General features: G+C 50.1%; 2 long non-coding RNA genes across 2 annotated transcripts; both read left to right on the top strand.

Annotated features, from left to right (window-relative positions):
* Positions 1-7,970: 7,970 nt before the first annotated feature.
* LOC121662793 lies at positions 7,971-15,883 on the top strand. Its single transcript, XR_006015424.1, has 4 exons — positions 7,971-8,059; positions 9,879-9,939; positions 12,490-12,564; positions 15,800-15,883. It is a non-coding gene; the product is annotated as an uncharacterized LOC121662793 (long non-coding RNA).
* Positions 15,884-16,149: 266 nt separating this feature from the next.
* LOC121662792 lies at positions 16,150-22,593 on the top strand. The gene is made up of 3 exons (XR_006015423.1): positions 16,150-16,301; positions 20,201-20,263; positions 22,140-22,593. It is a non-coding gene; the product is annotated as an uncharacterized LOC121662792 (long non-coding RNA).
* The last annotated feature ends 1,051 nt before the right edge of the window (positions 22,594-23,644 follow it).

The following is a 23,644-nucleotide window of genomic DNA, read 5'->3' as shown; positions in this document are numbered from 1 at the left end:
TTTTGGCCAGGCAGAAGGTTGGTGGCTGCTCTGGGGAAGAGCCTTAATGCTTGCAAATCTCTTGTCAGCTGAAAGCCAAGGCCTGACCTGGCCTGTGTGCTGGACTCTTCCCCCTCAGCTTCCCAAGACAAGGCTGGCTAGGCAGGAGAGGTTGGAGAGATGGAGCAGCACCTGGCAGCTGCCCCTTTTTCCCCCCCTCAGGACACAGTCTCCATCCAGCAGGGATGCAGGGAAGTGTCTCATGACAGCATTAAGCACACATAAAAATAGCAGGTGAGACCAGCTCTCCTTGAGAAGCAGCAGCCAACATTGCTGCAGTATGCCTGATAAAAGAACTTTACTTCTTTTCTGGGTTCTGCTGCTGGAACTCTGTGTCAAGGACTGGAGGATATCATCCGTCCGTGCACCACCCCGTGTTTTCCAGAGACCTTAGCCCTAGCAGCCAGAGCAGCGAGGTCCTGCTCTCTCAGGTTGCCAGGTTAGGCAGTCAGTGCTCTAATGGTGCTCGCTGAGCAGAGGGCACGGAGCACCACTTTATCCCTCCCCCGAGGGTTCCCATCCGCGGAGGCTCCGGCCGGGATGCTGCCGGCGGCAGCTCCGCAGTAATCAGCCCCGAGGCAGGAAGTGGAAACTTTCTGCTTGCAGCCACTTAGTTTCATTAGAAGCATCACGAGAGAAAACGGGGCCTCAGGTGGGGCAGGGAGATGCAGCGGGTGGGGGAGAGGGGCTTGCAGCCTGTTTTTCGTGGCACTTGGCATGGCAGCTTCAGCTGGAGAGGAAAGAGGGGCAGAGACAGCCTGGAGCTGGGGCCTGTCACCCACACTGGTCAGAGCTCTGGGGATCGTGCAGCTGGGCAAAGTGATTGTTGCAGGATATATTATCCCTATCGCTGCAAAGAATTTTTCCCCATGTCTAGCCTAAATTTTCCTTGTTCAACACAAACACGATGCTGTTCAGAGGTGGAGTATTAAGAGCTGGAGTCGCTGCCTAATCACGTATTGATTTCAGTGGAGCTAAGCTCAATGAGAGGAGTCTGCCCGGCCTTGCTCCATCCCCCTCGTGCCCCAGGAGAATGTTTTGTGTGAGACTAAATGCCTCTGTAAGTGCCTCTCAGCTCCCTGCTCATTGAGAGCTGTTCTGCACAGACACATTGGAGCACAGGATCTGGCCTGGAATCACATTTCCTTTGGCAAGAGGGATTTTATCTACCTCAGTCTCCCTGGGCAGTGTGCTTGGTGGGGCTGTCAGTTCTCCTGAATGGGACTAAGAGCCCAGCCAGGCAAGAATTCTGCCACCAGCAGCAGCCCTCTACCCCTTGCCTCCCATTTCATTCATGTCCTTACCCAAGAGCAGAAATAAACTCAACTGCTCACCTCTAAGCCTGATTTCCTTGCTTACATTTTTCACTAAGCCAGTTCAAATGCAGCAACACATGCAGGAATTGGACTTGATGATCCATGTGGGTCCCTTCCAGCTCAGGATCTTCTACATTCTGTGCACCCTGATGGCTTTGGGAGAGCTCTGGGACAGGGACAGAGCTGGCAGGATAAATAAGACAGGGAAAAGTGACCAGAAGAACAGATTTCAAACTCCTGAAGTCTCATTCATGAAAAAGTACTGCCTCTTGTTCCTGGTCTGTGTCTCATTTGTGAACACAGATGTTCTATTATTCCCACGTGGACGAGCAGTTGTTTTCCTGTGAGCTCCTGTCCATCTTCCAGTTAAAGGGTTTGTTTGTTAGCCTTGGAGATTTCAGCAGCAATAATCCTGTTTGGAGACACCCACGCAGTTCTGCAGCAAGCTCTGCCCTGGGATGGAGAGGAGCTGGGTCAGGGAATGCAGCAGCCAGGAGATGGAGCCGCTTGGCTCCTCAGCAAGGAACAGGCAGCAGGCTCGGGAGAGAAAGCCCGGGCCCTTACAGGGCTCTTGTCCCTGATGGAACAGATGTGGCAGCTGCTTTGTGCCACAACCGCTGCGTGTTTGCCGAGCGGCCAAAGGACTCCCCGGGCTGTGCCTCGGGCTGGCACATGGGGCCTTTCATTTTCCTCAAGGGGTCTCGAGGAAGAGCTCATTGTACCTGCTCAGAATTAATTCTGCCAGTCCCCAGCCTGCTCATGGACTCCCCGTGCTGGAGTTCAAGACATGCCTTTCATTTTTTTCCTTCTGTCTGGGACAATTGATATCCTGGGATGGAGCTGCATCAACAGCCAGGACCTGATCCTAGTAAAGACCACAGGGACCTGACTTGGAGCCTCCAGGAATTGGATTCTCCAAGTCTCCCTGCAGCAGCTGCTGGCTGGCAGCTTTGTCCCATTTCCTTGTCCCCCCGACCCCAAGGATCCCTCTTTGTGCCCCATCAGCTGGAAGTGCTCTTCTGTTTGGGGCTGCCTCAGAACTGCTGGCACAACAGAGCTGTTTTGGTTCTGGCTGAGCACTCGGCATCTGAGCTCTCATGTGGTTGGAGCCCATTTTTTTTGCAAGAATGAAAACAGTGGATTAATGAGCTGCTTGTGGCTAATGTGCAGGGTTTCTCAGAACTGGTGCTATTAGAGCCCAGCATCATGTAGGAGGTAAATGGCAGCACACGGTGAATAAAGCAGTGATATAATAGGTTTAAGTAGTCCATTTCCCTTTGGAGTGTTACTGATAACAGGCCCAAATGCATACAAGACCATTCCCTTAATGAATAAGACTGCCTCTCTAGCAGAGCACGCACTGCAGTGCCTCACAAGGGGTTTATTTTTCATCATTTTCATCCAAAACAAGGCTTGGGTGTTTGAGTTGGAGTGGGGTGCAGGGAGGACTATAAACATGGTCTGACTGATCCACAGGAGACACGTCCTTATCCCAGTGTACTGGCCCTGGATATAACCAGAGGAAGATACTCAGGACAGGTCACAAGGGTGTATAAAGAATAAGGCTTCTCCCACTTGTAGTTTTGTAGCTTCCAGCAATCTGTGGGGTTTGCTTGGATGTTGCATGCAAACTATTAAGTTTAATCATCACTGATAGACCAAACCTCCATAATCTTGTCTAAAACCTTTTGAACCTATTTATATTTTCAGGCTACAAGATATCCTGTGGCAAACGAGCTCCAAAATTTAATTATGTGCTGTGTGAAAAAGCAATTCTTTTTGTTTGTTTTAAACTGGTCTGGTAATTTCACTGGGGCACTGACTCCTAGTGTGGTGAGAAACAGCATCTAAAATACCTGAGGGAAGTAGAATCCCAGATTTTATTGGAAGGGCATGTGATTATGACTTCTAAGTGTTAAAAGCACCTCTGAAAATGGAGCATAGGTTCTACTTTTAATGCTTATGAAAATATTGCCTCCAGTGCTCTTGTTTGCTCTTCAGCTTGTTTTTATTTATTTTATTTTTTTCCCTTAACCTCTCTTTACAAGCTGCCCTAGTCCCAGACAGATCCAGTTCTCAAGCTCCTTGTTTACTCTGTTTGCATGGGCTTTATTTTTTACAATATTCTCCTTTTAAGTGCTGCAGCAGCTGAGAGTCTCTTGCGAGAGCTGTGAGCACAAACCCCACCAAGGACAGGCACATGCCTCGGGGCGACCTCTTCCTCCTCATTATGTTTGTGATGGTCTCAATGTCACCAGTTCAAGCACAGGCGCACGGGGTTCAATACAGCACCGAGATAAAGGCAGGAGAGACATCCCCACTCCCCCGAGGTGCGAGCGACTCTGCCGCTCCTTGATTGTGCCTTTGGCAGACACCTCATTAAAAGTGGGTTATTCCACACAAACATCCCCTTGTCCTTTCGCAGGCGTAATCTGAGCGTGGAGAGAGAGCTCAGCCCCACACCAGCGTGTCTGAGTCTGTCCAGACCCTGACTCTAACGAGCTGCTGTTCATTTGTTGCCTTCTCTGCCCTTCCTGGAGTTGTACTTTCCTGGTGCATCCTTAACTTAACACTGTCTCACAGGCAGTTTCGATCGTGCCTCCAGCTACTAGAATGAAAATTAACATTATCCAAACCAAAACCAGGACACTCCTCTTGCTAATCCTTTGCTCTTAGTCCAAATAACATTTCTCCTCAGTCGGATACACCTCCTGCATGAAACATTCCGATGTAAAACTAAGTTAACGGGTAGAGAAACCAGACTGAATCTTTCCCTTCCCATCGTGTAAATGGTCCAGTGGAAGGCGTCCCTGCCCATGGCAGGGAATGGAACTGGGTGATCTTAAAGGTCTCTTTCAACCCAAACCATTCTGTGATCCGCTGTCCTGCAGCCTCCTCCTGCTGTGCTCAAAGCGGTGCTTCTGGGTACTCTCTGCACTGCCGAGAGCTTTGCAGAGACTGCCCGCGCCTCAGTTTCCCTTTGCACTGGAAGGTTTCTAGGTAGATTTGGCAGCACTGGGTTAACAGTTGGACTCAGTGATATCAGAGGTCTTTTCCAACTTAAACTTGCCTGTGATTCTGTGCTCTGTGTGTGAACGAGCAGGGATTTCAGGCAGGGCTGTGCAGTGCTCAGAGGGAGATGCCTGCAGGTAGCGCCGAGCGTGCGCACGGGGGGGACTGTGGAGGGAGGTGTGAGGAGCTGCTGTGTGCGTGGAGGCTGCCACGCCTGTGTGTGGGCAGAACTTCAGCTGCATGTGCTGCGAGAGGGGTTTGGGGGAGGGAGAGGAGATTGGTCTACGTGGGCGCTCTGTGCCAGCCTGCAAAGGATCCAGGTAGGCTGGATCTGAGCGTGCAGCGGCGGAAAGCTTCCATCGAGGCCTCTGCGATTATAGGAGACTTTTAAAACACACCTCAGGAAAGGGGTCTCAAACGTGTGCTCGAGCTCCTCTGTGGAGAGCTCGCAGGGAGCGTCTGTGCTCTGGAGCTGTTGTTCAGGCTGCGGTGTGGTTTTGTTCAGAGGGGCGCGTGTGGGGTGCGTGGGAGGGCTGAGCCGGAGGCAGCTCATTGCCCGGGGAGCCGAGCACGCACCGCAGGGCTCGGCCCGAGCCACTCCGCCAGGAACATCGCCGGATTCCACACGGGTGCTTTCTATTTTGGGTGTTTTTCCGCACACCTTTGCTCCTGTTTTCTGCCCGGCTGGCGTCAGGCCCTCGGGACCAAACCGCGGCTCTCCCGCACTTGTTGAGGAGCGTCGGCAGGAGAGGGAGCGGTTCCCTTGGAAACCTCTGGATGCCCAGCAACAAGTCGCTGACAGCTGCCATGTGACCAGGTGCATTAATCAGAAATGTTGTATGAATCAGGTCAGATGGGGCCAAAGTCCAGCGTGCTCCCCCTCGGCTGCGTTGCTAATTACTGAGCTGCAAGGGCTGCTCCGAGTTCGGGGTGAAAAACAACTCCAAATAATTAAATCAAACAGTGACCTTTCTTGTCGTGGATTCTAAGTTCATCCCAGACTTTCTCTGTGAAAAAAAAAATCTGTCCAATCCCCTCTTCCACTGAAACAAATCTTGAATGCAAATGAATGAGGCAGAGGAGTCTCCGGAGGTGGAAAAGCCAGGGCGAATGAATGCGCCATGGACACAGAGAGTTCCCAGCTCTTTACTCACAACAAGCCCAACATTTCAAATGAATCTTTTGAATAAATAGATCAGGCTTGAGACACTTTGGGCTGGACAGGTACAGCTTGTGTTCATCACTCGGATCGCTTTGAAAATCATATTTCTGAAGCCTCAACTGAATTTGATGGCAAGTTAGAATGCAGGGAAAGGACTTGTGTCCAAAGTCCTGCCCAACAGCCCTAAAAGAAGAGGTTGCAGCTCTCAGGAAAAAAGGCAGTGCCTGTACATGCCTCATCCCTTGTGAACTGCTGCAAAATGGCTGTTCTTTGTAGACACAGAGAACTGGAGCACCTCTGCTCTGGAGCCAGGCTGGGAGAATTGGGGGGGTTCCCTTATTCTGGGTTTCCTTTCTAGTAGGATCTTCTAAGGGAATTAGGAATCCAAGGCTCCTTGTCCTTTGAGGTGTGTTGTAGCAGGACTTGGGCACCCCTCAGCATTTTCCATAAGATGTTCACACCTTCAGCTCTCATTCTTTTCACATTTCCCCCAAGTCTCTGCTTTGCCTGGACAAAGCCAAATCAATGGCTTCCAGATTTGGCTCCTGAAGGAAAATTTCTTGCAGACACACGTCCAAGGTCAGGCACCAGCAAGGCTGTAATGTCTTCTCTTACCCCAACACCAATCTACATTCTTTGTGCTGTGACTAATTCATGGCAAGGTCATCAGGTCCTGCCAGGCTGATCCCCTGCTGCAGGGTTTGAGCCTCCCAGGCTGTTCACTGATTTGTGTCACACACAGGTACATTCTGCCCCAAACCAGCTTTTATCTTAAGCAAAATAACGCTGTTGCCGTGGCTGGGCAGGACCTGGGCTGGTGTAAGCCAGGCAACGGACTTGGCCCATGATCCGTGGTAGTGGGGGAAAACAAACAAACAAAAAGAGTTGGAAACAGAGCACCTGGCTTTACTGTAATTGCTCTGTAATTTGAATAGCATCCAGTGCCACTCGAAAATGGGCTCCTTCATGTCATCTGCTCTTACTTAAAGGTCTTAAGAGCCCCATATTTACTCGCAGGGATCCATTTGAAGCAGAAATTTCCCAAAATAGACCTGAATGGGGATCTCAAGTATTACCCAGAGATCTCAAGTATTACCCAGACCAAGCCTCCAACTCTGGACCATTTTGATACCTATTTAATTAATGTTGCAACCAATTATTATTTTTCCTTTGGTATAATGTGGTAACACATCCCATGCACAGGATACACCAGGAGACAAAGCTTTACCCACCAGACTGGCAATCTAGGGTAACTTAGGGCAGTCTTGAAAAATTGGTGTCTGCAACCTGTGTATTTTCCATCTTAGAGGTGCAACTCAAACCCATGTCTGCTGACACCCCCAGGCAAACCCAGGAACACGAGTGTTTCTGGAGGCAAGGTTTAGGAAATAAATTTGTTTTCTGTGGTGAATGCTGTGCTCCTTGGCACACTTGAGGGAATAGCTGTCTGACCTCCTTGCTCTGGAAACAGGAGAGATCCAAACAGATTCCAGGTACTCAGATCTGGGCTGTCTTTCAGCTCAGCGTCTATGGGAAGAAATGGAGGGTTGGGGTTTGTGCAAGCCCCAAAAACAGGATGATAAGGGCTGAGAATTTAGGGTGAAACTTCGCTTGTCCATTGGAGTGAGAAACCAGAGGGTATGAGCCCCCCAGGCCAAGGGACACTGCGGCAGGATGGAGAGGACAGGCTGGTGGCGTTTGGTCCTGGGAAATCCGGAGCGAGTGACCCCCACAAAGCAAAGCTTCCGTGCTCACGCTGGGGCGCGGGGAGATGCCGATGGGCTCTCCCAGCAGGCTGCCCCCGCTGTTCCCAGCCCCTGTCCCTCCCGGGGAGGGCTCGGAGCCCGCTCGGCCGGCGCTGCCCCGTTTCCAGAGCTCACTGCTCCCCGGACAGACCTGTTGCCGTGTGGCCCCGCCGCCGAGCCGCCGGTGAGACTCTTACACTGAAGGCGGGCGGTCCCATGATGTAATGCTGCCGCAGCTGCCCGGAGCGGCCGCTGCCGTTGGCCGAGGCGCGGAGTCCCCGCCCGGGCGCTCCGCCCGCCGCCCCCCCGGCGGGCCATAAAAGCCCCGAGGCAGAGGCAGGGCAGCTTTCACGGCCCCTCCGCCGCTCAGGTGACCCAGGGACAGGTGAGCCCCGCAGGTGCGGAGGCGGCTCGGGGACGCTGCGAGGGGCTCCCCGCCACCTGTGGAGCCGGTCCCGCCTCTGCCGGGCGGCTCCTGCGGCGCAGGGACCGGCGGGTGCGGGGAGCGCTCGGGGGAAGGGGCCGCGCTCTCCCGGCCCTGGGGGCGGCCGGGGCGGAGGGGCCGGGGCGGTCCCGGGCAGATCCCGGCCGGATCCCGGCGGTGGGGCCGCGGATCAGCACCACGGACAGCGCCCGGCGGCGCCTCCCGGGCGGGGCTGGACCGGGACGCGAGCCCGGCACCGGGAGCGGCACCGGACACCGGCGGGCGCGGGCAGGACTCTCCCGGGACATCACCGCCCACCCAGAGCCACCGAGGCGGCGCTGGACTGTTCGCCGCGGCCAGAGTGAGTCCAGCGCGGAGGGGTCTCGGCGGGAGAGGGGAGGCGGGAGAGCGGCCAAGGGGAGCGGCACATGCCGGTCACCCGCCCGCAGGTACCCGGTGCCGCGCAGGGATGCCCGGGTCGTGTCCCGATCCAGCCCTGCCCGACACGGACACAAAAGGGCCGGGAGCCGTCCCACTGCCCCGAGCACGGCACTCGGGAGGTACTTGGGGTCTGGCTGAGAGCCGAGGGCTGGACGAGATGGGAAGGGACATTGGGATGGATGCGTTTTCCAAACATCCCTCACAGCCTCGGGTAGGGCAGGGAGTAAAACATTTGGGAAGCAAGGAATGATTACATGAATCCAAATGTAACCGGCACTTTCCATCTACTCAACATCAAAGCTTTATGCTGGAAAAACCAACACTCTCGTTTTGAAAATGTGTCTGACTGGTAGTTCATGTGTAAAGTTGCTCTTGAAATTCCCTAGTTTGTAGGAGAAACAGGGCATTTCACCAAGAGACTGTTGGGAGATGATGCTTCATGAATAGTTATTTGAAATTATTTTTCCTCCATAGTTGATTCTATCTGACTACTCAAAATCTGCCTCACAGTAGTGGCACGCTTTGGGTCCATTGACAGATTGTGTTATATTGAAGTGCTCAGTGGCTAAATCAGAGTGGATTTTTTCCCAAGATGCTCCCCTCCAGATAAAAAAATTAAGAATTGAGTGTGATTAAATTAAACAAAGCAATTGGTTTTTGGTTTTAATTTTGACAAAATTAAAACAAAAAAGTATTTATCTCTGACTCAAGCTGAAATAAAACATTTTTTCCTCTTTAGATTGTTAAACCAAGGATCTAATATAGAAAATAAAAAGTATAAAATGTTGAAGTGTTTGAGCACTTTGGAAATTAAGCATTTCACAGAGCTATTGCCAGCTGAAGTGATTTGCTGCATTTGTTTTATCTCCATTTTTGGAAGCTGAGATATTCCCTCAATGAATCCCTGTTCATTGGAAATTCGCCCTCAGCTCTGCTAAATGTGTGTTTAAACACTTTGCTGAACAGAGGCTCAAGGAGGTGATTTAATCCAGGCTCAGCCTGGCCACATCTCCTGTTCTTACACTTGTGTTTTTCCTGAGTAATGTTGGTCTCCGAGAGGAAAAGGAAACAAGCTGTTCTCCATCTTAAAGAAACTCCTATTTGTTATTTCAGAATTAAATATTTTGGGGAAAAAGAAGAAAAACACTTAAAAAGAAAGTTATTTCCTTTCAGGCCTTGAGTATCCACGCAGCCTTTAGACATATTTTATAGACATTGAACGAACTAAGTGTGGAAATGTTTCCCTATAGAATCGGAGTGGAGAGATATCTTTGTTATCTCTCTGTAAATCTTTTAACATCTCCCATCAGTTCTGGGTGCACACGGTGACTCTGATCTGTCCTGAGTGCAACAACTGCTGAGGTTCACTCTGGGCAGTGCCTTGTCTCTGCCAACACCAATATCGGGATTTTCCCTCTGAAGTTCAGCTGTAAAACAAGGGGAAAAAAATCGTGTTCTTCACCTTCTAGCCCAAAAAGCCATGCAGAAGAAGCTGGAAAATTATATTGCACCAAATACCTATTCCTTCTTTTACGGGTTTATCTCCGCATTCTGGGAAATTGCCTAATCAGATTTCATATTTAGTATAAAAAATAGTAGGACAGATGATATCATATCCTCAAAGCTAACTAAATTTTGTGTTGTGCAGTCTTGCTTAATCAAAGTTTCATTTCCATTTGTTCAGGGCATATTTTGTCACTTTTTGTTTTTGGTTTTTTTTAACTGGCAATTTTCTGTAGATCTCATAGATGGATCCAACCCTGTCCCTGACAGAGGTCTCTGAAGAACAGGGAACTCAGGGTAAGGTCTGAGCTTAATTCAGTTTAATTCCTGACCTTTTAAGTATTCTTCAAAATGAGTAAACTGGAAATCAATCTGGCAGGAGGGTCCCACATCACCTGCTGGAAGGAAATATTTGAAGTTTTGCTAGGAATAAACACCATACAGACATACAGATGTTTGTTATTTAAAATTCAATAGAAATAAATCCTCTTAAAGGCAGGATCCTCCTTGCCCTCTCCCCCTCCCACCACCCAGACAATGTTCCAGGCTCCTGGCTCTGTGTGCCTTGCACAAATATTTGTCTGTGCGTCGCTGCCACTCCACCGCAATCGTGGCATCTGGTAGTAGCTGGGAGACTGGGAGGTGCTTGGGAATCTCAGCAGGAAAAAGAGAGTGGATTTCAGACGCAAGATCTGCGACAGCTTTTGAGCCTGGATAAACAGGGCGAGGTTGTTCTGCCTTTAGCGGGGATTTGTTCTGCCCCAGACACCTGCAGTGGGTTCACCTTCAGCCTCTCTCAAACACTGCACTCAGCGTGTGCCAAGCCCAGCCCTGCTCTGGGGCACACCTGCTCCTGCCTCACGCTGGCCCCAGCCTACACCCCCCCAGTCCTGCAGGATTCAGGCCAGAGTGGGATCTCAGGGAAGTCTGAGCAAAGGTTTTGGTTTTTTTTCTGCTCACCCAAATCATAGAACGACAGAAAGGTTTGGGTTGGAAGAGACCTTAAAGCTCCTTGGGACATGGAAATTGTGTTCCATGTGTGTTCAGCACTTTACAAGTCCAGCTCTGGGACTCTGGCTTGGGGGTTTAGGAAGTGCAAAGAAAAGATCTTTCATGGTACAGCCTGTGGCTCTGCAGGTGAGCACATGAACCTGCAGCAAGCCAGCAAACCCTGCATGTCCTTCAGGGAAGAACTTTACCTTTTGATTTATTTTAATTTGGAGACTCAGAATTTTTCACAAACCTACAGTAACTTACACAATATCAGGCTCCACTTCAGGAGAATACAAATGCACTTGCACAAACTTCAGCACTGAACTCCCTCAGGAATCAAACTAAATTCAAGCACTTGGCTGCACTGAGGATTAAAGGATGTTTCCATAATGTTATGCAAAGATCTTCTCTTTATCCTGTGTTACTTAAGGCTGTACGTTCTTCCCCAGTCATGTTCAGAAACACAACTCCCTCCCTTATGATTTTCCAAAGCATTTGAGTGTTTTCAGGTGCCCAGCATGACATATTCCAATTAGTCCTGATTTTCAGGGACTTCTAAGCACCTGCCTCTTGTAATCGGTCCCTTTCCAAGTGTCTCAAACACAAATATAAGGTATCCAAAATTGCTAACTTCTTTTGAAAATCCAGAGCCATGATGAACAGTCCACCTACAAGATTCCAGCACAGGTGAAAATTGCATGGATTCAAGCCCCCCAAAATCAGAGGCAATAGTCAGTACTTGCTCCCATGGGATGACAATGCACCCTGCCATTAGAGCAAAATTTCTATTAGAAAGGAGAGAATTGCACCATTCCCACTGAGAACAAGCGCAAATCTTTTCAGTTCAGCTCACAAAATTATTAATGTTGTGGTCTGTAATTCTGGCTAATCAAATATTCTGTTGCTCCGTGCTGCCAGTCGAATGTTTGTGGAGAAATCAATGCCACGAAGAGATGGAAAACTTCCCTTAGTTTCTCCCCTCAGACAAGGAGTCCCCATCTGGAGGGCAAAGGCTCCAGAAAAGAGCAGTGCTTTGCAGGCTCGGACCTTGCACAGATCAGGAGAAATGGGAATTTCTCAGGAGCGAGGAGAGCAAAGGCCAATTCAGACAAACCCTTCTCCCAGCTGGGAAAGCGCCTCAGAGCTTGGAATGTTTAAAGAATTTTCAGTTGCTCCAATGGGTTGTTTAGATGTGCTCAGAGATAATCTGTAGCCTGAAAGCAGATGGGACAGAGGGGACAGGAGGACAGTTCCCCTGGTCCCATGGCAAGGTGCACGGCTGAATGCAGATCCCACCAGGATCAGCGAGCAGGAGCAGAGCTGTGCCCTTGCACAGTGCCTGGCTCTGGTGACAGCTGCTAGGGACAGGGACACACTCGGGAGAGGACAGGACTGACTCCCACTCTGGCTCAGCTGGGAAAAGGTGAGCTGGGAAAAGGTGGCTGCAGCTCTGGTTTGACCAGCTCCTCCTTGGCCCTGCCCGAGGCACAGCGAGAGATGAGAAACAAACCAAGAAAAGGCAAAGGTTTGATGGATTTTGCAACTCTAATCTGAAACCTAAAGCCATTCCTAAATGAGGCACCTCAGATCCCTTGTCCATAAAGACAGACTTTGTGATCCCCATTTCCAGGGTACCAGAAAACCAAATTCAGTGATATCTGTAAAGCTCTGGTGATCTGAGAGCAAATGGAACCAGAGAACAGAAGAAGGTGATTATCTGGTCAGGTTTGGCCTGGGAGGAAGATTATCCATCTATCTCGCCAGACCTATTTATCGTCTGATTTTCTCCTGGCTTAGCTTTTATCACCTTTCTAATCCTCCCCATCTAATTCAGATAACATTTTATCTCAGCAGTTCTCACTCTGTGTTGACGAAGGTGGGCTTGGAGCTCTGGGCAGGTTTTACGTGACCTCACGAGGGGCTGCACAGGTGGGTGGAACATTAATCGCCAGCTAATGAGTTCACAATTTTTAAAAATAAATGAGCTGATATATTTTTCTGGAGGAGAGGTGTTATGTCTTTCTGCTGGTCTGTCAACGAGGGAGTGGGTTTGGAAGAACTCTTTTTCCAGAATTTTTAAAGAACAGACTCGTTCTGTGTAAGATACACTGATCGAAATGTGTGTGTGTATATATGTGTATATATATCTGTTGCACGATGTGTATTTAAGTGGATGTGATGTATGAAATTGGTTTCTGGGATGGGAAGTACTGGGATGTGTCATTTGAATCAAGCAGGACTCTAAGATAAATTTGAGGCAGACAATGTTTTTTGAATATTGCTCATGATTTGAACCCAGTCAGAGAAAATGAAATTCCAGGGCTTCCAGTCCCTCACAGGGTTCAAGAACCAAAGCTGGAGGTTTCTCTGGATACCACAGCCCTTTGCCTTTTTCCTTTTCATCCCGAATCAACGGGCACTTTCCCCACCTTGTTGCTGGTGAATGCATTAGGGGCTAAACTTTATCATCTCCGCAGTGGTTCCTGGAATAGCTGCAAGCTGAGCACTTGGTTAGGGACAGCCAGGAGGCTGGGAGAGATGATTACCTTCAGGCAGTCTCCCTGGAACATCCCAGGGTTCCTACAGGCACAGCCTAATGCGGGACTTAGGATGCTGAACAGACTCCCATTACAGGGCCAGCCATCTCCACACTTCCACACGGAGAGAGCTCCTTGTTAACATGCACACCAGTGGCTCCAGAACACAGCAGCTCAGTCGGGGCTCATTAAGGGCAAAATCATTCCAAGGGACATTGTTTCAGAAAGGAAAGAATTTAATTTCTCTGAGGGTTGCGGCTGAGTTGCAAAGAGCCCGGGGATTTTGCACAGGGTTGTGTTGGAAGTTGTCTTGGAGCGTGGAGCTCGGCCGTGCCAGAGGCTATGGTGGGGTTACCTTGAGAGGTACCTGCAGCCTCTGCCCCAGTGTGACCCTGGCTCACACCAGGGGCACATTAAAATGAATCTTTGTTAAAGAGGTGACTTTAAAGCCCGTGTGTCCTACGGGAGTCAGCAGCTGAGGCTCAGGTAGGAGCCACAGGCACCGCGCTGCCGAGGGAGGCTCTGTCTGTGTGCCTGGTTCTGTTCTGTTCCCTTGCTCCAGACCTGCAAAGCTTTTGAGAGCAGGAGGGGCTGTTGTGATGAGGAAATCTCAGTCCATTTTAATCAGCAGGTATTAAAACCCCCTAAGAATTATCATTAATAGATACAAATGAGTCACTGCACAGCTGAAGTGTCAACTTTCTCCTGTTTACCATGGAACAATGCACTGGAACACACAAGATATCCAATGCTTTAGTAATTCCCTGCAAATAAACATCTAATTATCAGGCCTGAGAGGGGAAGGACTAAAAAGCAACAAGGATGAAGCCATTTGTCATCTCAGTTTGATTTCCTGTACAGAGTCCTGCACAAAGTGTGCTGGTAGCTCTCCTCTCCCACGTGTGCCACCGCTCCTCGGGAATAACTCTGATGCCTGTTCATTCAAAGCTCAGCTCTATTTTAAAAATCTACTCTCTCTGAAAGGGCTGTCTTTAAAAAACCCAAAAAATTGTACAGGAAAAAGGACAAAATTGCTCCTCAACAAAGGGGCCTATCAACAGCCTGTCAATAATGTGCCAAAGGCCAGAACCTGCCTTTCAAAGAGGCTCCGAAGCCTCAACGTGTACTTTGAGAGCAATTAAGGGATGTAAGCAACATGATGATTATCTCATGGGTGACATTTTCATCGGCTCTTTGGGAAAAAGGAGAGATGGGCTTGAGATGGCTGTGATCAATGTTCTTCCCAGTCCTGCATAAGTGGCAGGAAAACATGTGGTGGTTTGGCCTGGAAATCAGAATGCACAAGGAAAGGAAGGGTGGGAGGAAGAGGTGATGAAGGCAGAAGGATTTTAAATCATAGAAGCTGAAAGAACAAGTTACATGAGAAGGAGAGAACCTGAGAAATGAGAGTGGGAATGTCAGGAGGGCAGGAGAAGGAGAGGGAGTGCAGGTGGAGAAGTACAGGAGGAAGAGGGGAATGGATCCCCCTGGTGAGGAGGAAGCCCAGAGACAGAGCTACAGATCTGTGGCACTTGCACAGGGAGAAGTCTCTCATGGGCACATCCCTGTGACTCTTCCTTTTCCCATCTCAGGCCCTGTGCCTTCCACCTCCTCACTTATCGGGGCACAGCTCCATCCTGAGCCTGAGGAAGGAGGAACAGAACATTCCCAGGGACTGAGGCGATGCCTCAGGGCTGACCTGTGTTATGGTCACTCTGCTCTTTCTCCAGAGTATTGCACAGAGCCGCTGAGTTTGGGTCGTCGAGTCCGACCATCAGCCATCAGTGATGGCCACTCCATCAGTGTTGTCCATCCCTCCCTCCTTCCTTCCTCTCTTCTGTCTCTGTGCTGCAGGTTCCAGCACAATCCCAGAGACGGGAGCGCGAGGGGCAGACAGAGCTGGAGGGCTGCAAGACAGGACTGCAGGTGGGAGCCTCAGCCAGAGTCTCATTGCTTGGGATAATGCCTGAGGGCTGAGAGGAGCCTGGACACTGCCCCAGGAACACCGGCTGGCTCAGTGGGATGAGCTCAGCCCCAGCTATCCCGGGTGGATTGGGAGAGCAGAGCCCACACGGACTCTGCTGCCAGCACCAGACCAGGACAGAAGCCAAACAGAAGCCCGGATGTTGCACATACCCAGCTGTTTTGGAGCCAGGCAAAATGTTTCATGGAAATTACATCTGCAAAACTGCATGTTTGGCTGCAGTATTTCCCCAGTTTGCTGAATTTCTTGTTTAGGAAAACAAACTTAATTGTGGCAGAAGAAAATGTTGCTTAATTTGCTACAAAAATCTCCTTCCTGCATTTCATTTAATGAAAAAAATTTAAAAATGTTTATGTTGAGTGAAAGAAATTATTTTTTAAATGTTTGGAAATCTCCCTTGTCCCAAAAAGATCCTGTTATATTCCCAGCTCCTCTCTGCATGTACAGCACAGAGGAGCACACATCCAAATTTCTGTGTGCATCTTCACAAGTGCACACTCACATCCTGGGCAAGCAATTCCAGGCAGCTCTGACAGGCATAAGCTGCTCTGCAATCTCCAGGAGTGCCTTTTGAAGAGGATCTTAATAATAAAAATAATGTTATGTTACTAGTTAAACATTGGGAATAATTCCTCCATCACAGGCAAACTGTGCTGAAGCCAGGAATGAACCCACACGTTCCCTGGGAGGAATCCCCAGGGCCCCAGCAGGATGCATTAACAGCGCGTCTCTCCAGTGAGCCGTGATGGGAAGAGCACGGAGCAAAAAAAGGTAAAGTGGTTAAAAACAACTTGTATTTTTAGAGCCCAGTCTCCCACAGAAATCTTCCGAGATGCTGAGCTCTCCACTTCTGATTTGCAAGAAATAATAGTTTGGAAGCCCAGCTGGGACTCCTGGGCTGTAAATTTTCTGTAATGTTTTTCTCCAGACCCATTTGCTGTCCTGCTAATTAACCCAGGTAATGGCTGGGTTGTTTTTTTTCCCTTCAGCAGCAGTTTTCCTTTTTGTTAACACAAGCACAGAGAACCGAAGAACCGATCTCTCGAAGGATCCTGGTTGGCAGCAATATCACCATCTGACTGAAGAGAACTCAGCCACACGCATAATCCTCGGGAAAATTCATCTCCACCCTCCCGCAGACCCCGGTGAGAGCCCTTGAAGTGGTAATTAAAGTCTATTGAGTGGCAACTGCACCTGTTTAGAGAGGAGAGTGCGGGTAAGAGGTGCACGAAGGGAGATGAGCAGCGCGGAGAGAGGAACTGCTGGAGGTGGGGAGGAAGAGAAGTGGGAGGAAGGGGGGAGAAAAAGTGCGTTGGTTTTGAAGTCGATCCAATCAGTTGTGCATTTCCATCGCGCCCTTGATTTGCTCCCTCCCCGCTCTCACAGGCACTGGTGGAAGCTCCGGGGCTTTCCCCACCAGCCCCAGCCCCGGCCCCGCTGCTGCCGTGCTGTAAATCCGCAGCTCCTGCCCGGTCCCCGAGGACTCGCAGCAGCCCCGCCCCAGGGACGCTCATCGGCAGCCCCCGGCTCCTCGGGCTGGCCCCGGGACGTGCCGGCTCTTGTCCCTCTTCCCCAGGAGAGGGCACGGCCCCGTGTGACAGCCTCAGCCCCGCTGCGAACCTCGCAGCACCGCGGGAGGGAATCACAGGCGTTCGTGGCTTCTGGCAGACGGGGCCGGGAGCAGAATGCAGGCAGGATCAGAGGGAGGTGGAAGGGACTGGAGTGGGGCAATGCCTGTTCCAGTACGGATGCTGGGTTTGCCCACATCCATGGCTCTCAGGTGGCCTGACCCAGTGCCATCTCAGATGTCCCCACGGTCTGTAGGAGAGGCCACACAAAATAGACTTATTCATAAATTTTATTCATGGATTTTCACAAAGGTCAGAGAGCCAGAGACCAGTGCTGCAGAGTGATCTGGGTGCAGGCTTCAGGGAAATTTTCATTCTGAGACCCACAGCTTGATCACAGAATTCCTGGCTCCTTCTGTCACAATTCCAGTGTGACCTCGGATGGCAGCAAACACGGTCCCAGGCTGTTTGCCCTACAGATGAGGCTCTAAAACCTTAGTCAAAGACCGCTGCAAAAGCTTTTTATTGTAGGAGCAAATAATCACCCCTCACACTCTACACAGGCACTACTGATACCTTGACCCCCTTTATCCAACCCCAAAATCCGTTGTTTTTGGTGGCACTAGAACAGTAATGTGAGCTTTGTCCTTGTCACTGCAATTCCGTGTGTGCCTCAGAATCAACTGGGCTGAACCAGGATTCCTGGGGTGAGGACAGGAGGGGAAAGAGGTTCATCCTGAGAGCACCCCGAGGCTGAGCTGAGCAAACGAGTCAGGCAGAAGAATTCCACCGGTGTTGGCAAATTTTTCTCTCTCACTGGACTTGATGGCAGCCAGTCCCCTGTGAATCCCTGACCTTCACACTCCACAGGCTGCCTGGGATGGCTGGCAGAAACCACAGGAGATTTTTTTCCTGTTCCTGATTGTCAGAGCACATAATAATTCTGGTGTGAATGTTGTTGCATCTGCTTTGGACAAGTCCTGTCAGCAGCACCTCTGCAGCTTCCCAAAGCTGTGCCAGGACACGCTTCGGTGTGAACGAGGATAGGGAAGAACTTGCACTCAGAGAGTCACAGAATCCCAAATGGTTTGGGCTGGAAGGACCATAAAGCTCACCCAGTTCCACCCCTGCCACGGGCAGGGACACCTTCCGCTATCCCAGGGTGCTCCAAGCCCTGTCCAATTCCATTGGCCGTTCCAGGTGGGATTTGAAATTAGTTGTGTGTCTGATCCAATCATTTGGCTACAGTTTGTGGAGACAGATGGACATCCCTGGACAACAGGATAACCCCCCAGTCAAGTCCTGTCCTAGGGTGAGAGGAATTGTTGTGCTGACTTGGGCAGGGAGGCTACGTGACTCAATACTAAAAGCCCAGCTGCCAAAGAATCATCCCTAAAATACCTTCCTTGACTCTTAAACTCTAGTCTTGTGCATTAACCAACTAACTGGGTGGAAGGGCACCCTGTGATAAGTTGCCTTGTTTCTGCCTTTTGACTCCCAAACTCTCTCACTTTTCCCTTTTAGCCCTCCTGTCCCTTGGCCCTTTTCTCTCTCCACCTTCCCTCTGATTGCTGAGCAGCTTTTTGACTTTTCCATCAATAAGTCTAAAGAGCATTTGAACTGCTCTGGTCCCCCTTCTCTCCTCCCTCCAGTTCCAAGTCAAGCAAGCTCATCGATCAGAGGAGCTCAGGAAATATCTGGTGTTTTGTTGTCAGGCTGATAATAACATTGCAGTTGTGAATGGGCTGCTGCAGGCCTGATCATGGACGCCTGCAGGGTTTGTTTAATTGCATTTAATGACAAATCCTATACAGAGGAGCATTGCCAGAGAGATTTATTATCCGCCAAAGAGGCAAAGCACAACAGCTCAAAATATAATTTGCACTGAGCATTTTTCCCCCTGCCTCTCTTTAAAGCACGGTAATAAATGACAAATCGGGTAAAGTGGGAGACACGGGGCTGGGGAGGAGGTGGGGGGCAGAGGACAGAGATTGAAACCAAAGGAAATAACAGCAATAAGGCCACATTGTTCTCCCTGCCCTCCCTGTGGTCTGGTGTAGAGGAAATACTGTTTGTTTAATTTACAGCCTGGAGTGCAGCTGGGGATCTCTCCGTGATGAGCCTGGTCGGAGATAGCTGGAGGCCAAGAGTGCCCGCTCTTTCCAGACAGGCTTTTTCCCCCTGCTCTGGAGCTAAGTTTAGTTCCCATCCATAGAAACAATTACCAAGGAGCCTCCCAGTGCCGAGGAGGGGGGGAGGTCCAGCTGCCACCAGTACAAGGAGCCACGTTCCTGAAATCTCTGGGACAAACCAGAGGTGGCAGATCCTTCCTGAAAAATATCACATGGAGAAATACGGCCCCACGGAGACAGTCTAGACAAAAACCTCACACGCCTCCCAGCCTGCGATTTATGTTTCCTACGAAACACCTCGCTCTGAACAGGGAATGTCTGGGTGTGAAACCAAGAGAGGAGCTCTTGCTCACACTTCTCCTGTCTTGATTTTTACGTGACTGTCTAGCAATGATTTGTGGTAAATCTCTTTGTGGAGCTGTGTCCCAGAACAAGGACTGAAAAGTGTCCTTGTCACCTGGAATTCCAGTCCAGCTCAGCACTTCCCAAGCTGTCTTCTCTCTCAAATTCATTCTTCTTTACAATTCATCCTCTCTTCCAATTCTCTTGGGCTGAACACTGAATTGTCCTGAATTTTTATTTCTAAATATTGTCTCACTCCCCAGATGTTTTCACTGCAGATCCCTCTGTGGGAAGAAGAGAAGAAAATATGTGATGGTTTAGGTGAAATTGTAGGAAATCCAAGGCCAGGCAGGTGAACCCGTATCCAGTGTGACAAGGAGTGCACACCCACTGCTGTTCCACCCCATAATCAGATTGGAGTCACAGAATATCCTGAGTTGTAAGGGACTCACAAGGATCATCCGAGTCCAACTCCCAGTTAAATTTTACCCGGGAGGTTTGGGGTGACAGCAGTTTTGTACAAGAACACGTCCCCCCGTGTTCAGCAGTTGGCTCTGTCCTTACACAAACACGGTGTTGGGTAACACCTGGACCCGTTTTTATCTGATTTCCTGGAAAATGGCAGTATCACTAATGCTCCCTGTTAAATAAGACCACCTGGACACCTCCTGGTATCAGCCCCAGCTATCACAAACACTCCTGCTACCTAGGCCAGCACAAAGGGCTGTTATCTCAGAGCAGCACAAATCCCCAGACTGAAACACCCATCTGGAGTTTGAATAAAGTGTCCATAGAAAGCACATATGTTATAAAAAGGGAGAGGGAGGGAGGGATGGGACTGCTCCCCATGAGCTCCCACGGGGCACAGCCCCTGCCAGCAGCAGCAAACCCAAACCCTCTCCTGTTGCTGCACACTCTTCATCCTCCCATGGAAGGAGCAGCCAAGGCTGCTGAGGAATGGGTTTATTTCTTTCTCTTTTTTCCCCCACCGGCTTATGAAAGTACCCAAAACAGGCTGGGTGAAGATGGGAAGGAGCCATTCCCTGCCTGATTTCAGTGGCTGAGGTGAGTACAGATCTATTGGACAAGGAATAAAGTCAGATCCTTTCCATGGGTGTGAGCCAGCACTGTCCTTCCAAGTGAGGTATTAACAGAGAAAAGCTGGGCACTGAAAGAAAAGCTGGACCTGAACCAAAGATTGCTCATCAACATATCCAGAGAAAGGAAACAGCAGAAGGGGTTTGTTTTCCTTGCTTAAATCAGCCTCTCAGCGGGATTCCAGGAAACTCGGCACTATCGTTATCTTTTTCTTTGCAGAGTTCTTTCCTCCAGAGTTCCCCAGCATATATTGCATTTGCTTATTCCAGTCAGACTAAAATACAGCTGGGAGACAGACAGGTTGACAGAGCTCTCCTGAAGAAGTTTATCACAGGGTAAGGCAAGAGGAGCCCCTGCTGAGCCCTGATGTCCCCACAGAGTCTCTGGAGTGAGAAAATGGAGCAGAAACTCACGAGAACAGCCACAAATTGGAGAGATGATTACAGGGAGATTTGATGTGGTCTCAGGAGGAACGCTGCAAAGGGCAGCATCCATCCCTGAGGGAGACACAGGAACAAGGATTACAGGATGAGAACTGAGGAAGGATGCTGGGAGAAGACATGTGGGAGGACGTCCCTGAGGAGGAAGCGCTGCTCTCCTGGCCTGGCTCTGTGTGGAAGACTAGTGATTTTGTTGTTGTGTTTGTAAAGGTGACAACAAATCATAGCCTGCCATACAGCCCAGGCTGCCACGGCCCGGGTGTGCAAGTGCTTTGGGGTGCTGCAGCTCCTGTCATGGCTTATTCTGCTCTTCAGTCCAAATGTCCCCCAGTTCCTTCTTTGGCCCCATTTATATCCTGAGCATGATGTCCTATGGTCTGAAATATCCCTGGGGTCAGTTGGGGTCACCTGTCCCAGCTGTGTCTCCTCCCAGCCCCCCAGGCACCCCCAGCCCCTCCCCAGCAAGGGCAGGGAAGGCCTTGGCTCTGAGTGAGCTCAGCAAGAACAAAACCATCTCTGAGTTATCAGCCCTGTGCTCAGCACAGACCCAAACACAGCCCCAAACCAGCCGCTGAGAAGGAAATTCACTCTAGCCCAGCTGAAACCAGCACAGGACCCAAGGAACCCGCCCCAAGCACACCAGTGCCGGGTCAGGGCACTCGGACACCGCTGGGACCTCGATGCCTGGCAGGGGTTATTTGGAGAGTTGAGTTCTTTGCTTCCAACAGGGCTTTAAAATATAAAAAGAACAAATTTTCAACACCACTCAGAGCCTCCATTCTCAAAGGTATTTAGGTGTGAAAATGAAACTCCTGAATCCTGCCAAGGCCAGTGGTAAAAGCACTGAAATACTTTAATAATTTGGGTTGTTCGTGCTGTCGAGCACTTTTCTCTTTTTCCTTCTTTTTTTGTAAACCTACCAGGCTCAGGACAGCCCACATCACTGGTACTATGGCAGATGTGATTGAGGAATTGCAGAATGGTTTGGGTTGGAAGGGACCTTAAAGCTCTTCCAGTCCCACCCCTGCCATGGGCAGGGACACCTTCCACTATCCCAGGTTGCTCCAAGCCCCGTCCAGCCTGGCCTGGGACACTTCCAGGGGTGGGGCAGCCACAAATCTGTTGCCAGAAGAGTTTCAAGCCTGTACAAATTGCTGTCATTTGATGGTGCCTGAAAGAAAAGATCCAGGCTTCATAAACCACAATGACTCTCTCTCCCCCTGTCTTTTACTTCCCCACTGACACATTAAACCCACACAAAATTCCAAGGGCAGCAGTGCAGCCATTAATGCTGCAATGGCCAGGCTGGTGTCTGATGTAAATGAAACTTTGATTTAGTGCTCCCCCAGAAGCCTCCCCAGCGTGTTCATCCTCTGCAGGCTGATCAAAATCCTCCCTTCCAGGTACCCGCGGCCTCGTGCCCCACATAACCACAGAAAATAATGTCATCACAGCCCTGCTGATGGAGGCAGTTACAGGACAAAGGCCCTGCAGCAAGTTGGGGATTGGGTCATCGTTCCTGCTAATGTCAGGATGCCATTTCTCCCTATTTTTAGAATTGTTCCCTTTGTGCAGTAAATTGCTTAACTATAGAGAAAAACTGGTGTTCACTGGCTCTGGGAGCAGGGACCCATCTTCCCTGGCTTCAGGAAATAGCACAAACTGCTGAAAGCTGAAGAGATGGATAAAACCTGGGTACACAGAAGCCTGCAAACCTCAATTTACACTGAAAAACCTGAGGAGCTGCTGCAGCCCTCACTGAGCACAAAGGAAATTCTGCAGGTTTCTAAATTACCCACTTGCTGCTTCAGAAGGAACTCAGGGATTCAATAAATCAGTATGAACTCTTTTCCTAAATTATTTTGATGCTCTTGGAACTCTTAGCACAGCTCCAAACTTCTCCACATTTTGAGGGAAGAGATGGGGAGCAATGGATTAGGAATTCTTGAGCCTTTCACACTGAGGATGTTCCAAACCATCCATCCCAGCCCTTTGTTATTCTCCACATTGTACATCGTGGTTGTCCCAGACACCTCAGCACAGACTGAAGCTCTTTGGCTTCAAAGCAGAGCAAACACAAGCTGTAAATTCCGAGTTTGCAGCCTAAATAAGGCAGGCAGACAGAACAGTTATTATTCCCGTTATTGGCAGGGAATTGAGACACAGGAAGATTAAATGGCTGGCCCAAGGTCACCAAAGGAGCCTCCTCTAAAGGTGAGGGCTCGGCCTGGATTTCTGAAGTCTCTGCCCAGTACTTCAGCCATCCATTCACTTGCTCTTTAAGTACCCTGTCATTATTTCTGTGAAGGAAATTATGCTCCTCCTGCAGCAGCCAGCACCGTGTAATTCAGCTTGTCTGAAAGGGAATATGAAATGGCAGTTTCACAAAAAATTAACCCTCCTGCCACGCAGCCTGGCAGCCCTGTCACAACGTCTCATTTTTTATCTGCTCTTCCTCCTGCGGGGATTTAACTCCCCTCTTATTCCCAGAGCTCTGGCTGGGGCTTTTTCTGTTATCCCAAACGCCCTGCACAGGTGTCCCCTGTGGGGGACCGTGGTCTGTGGGGGAGGGACATGGGGGCTTTGAGCCCCTCGTTTCAGCCCCAGATGTTGGCATTCACCCATATTCCTGAGCTGCTGCTGGCATGGGGAGGATCCCAGGAGCTCCTCGGAGGAGCAGCAGCAGCTGGAGCTCAGTGGGAGAACCCAGGAGCAGCCACATGTCCCTGACACCCTCAGAGGGATGGCACAGACCCTTTGTTCCCAACTGTTGTGTCAGCAGAAGTGGGAGCTGTTCAGGAAAGAGGCGCCAACTTTGGGACAGGCTGGGAGAGCTGGGGGTGCTCACCTGGAGAGGAGAAGGCTCCAGGGAGAGCTCAGAGCCCCTTGCAGGGCCTAAAGGGGCTCC

Source organism: Corvus kubaryi, unplaced genomic scaffold, assembly GCF_017639235.1.
Source record: "Corvus kubaryi isolate FWS band 111438036 unplaced genomic scaffold, C.kubaryi_AGA036_p1.0 37262, whole genome shotgun sequence".
Classification (NCBI taxonomy): Eukaryota; Metazoa; Chordata; class Aves; order Passeriformes; family Corvidae; genus Corvus; species Corvus kubaryi.
This window is presented reverse-complemented; position numbering and strand designations above follow the sequence as displayed.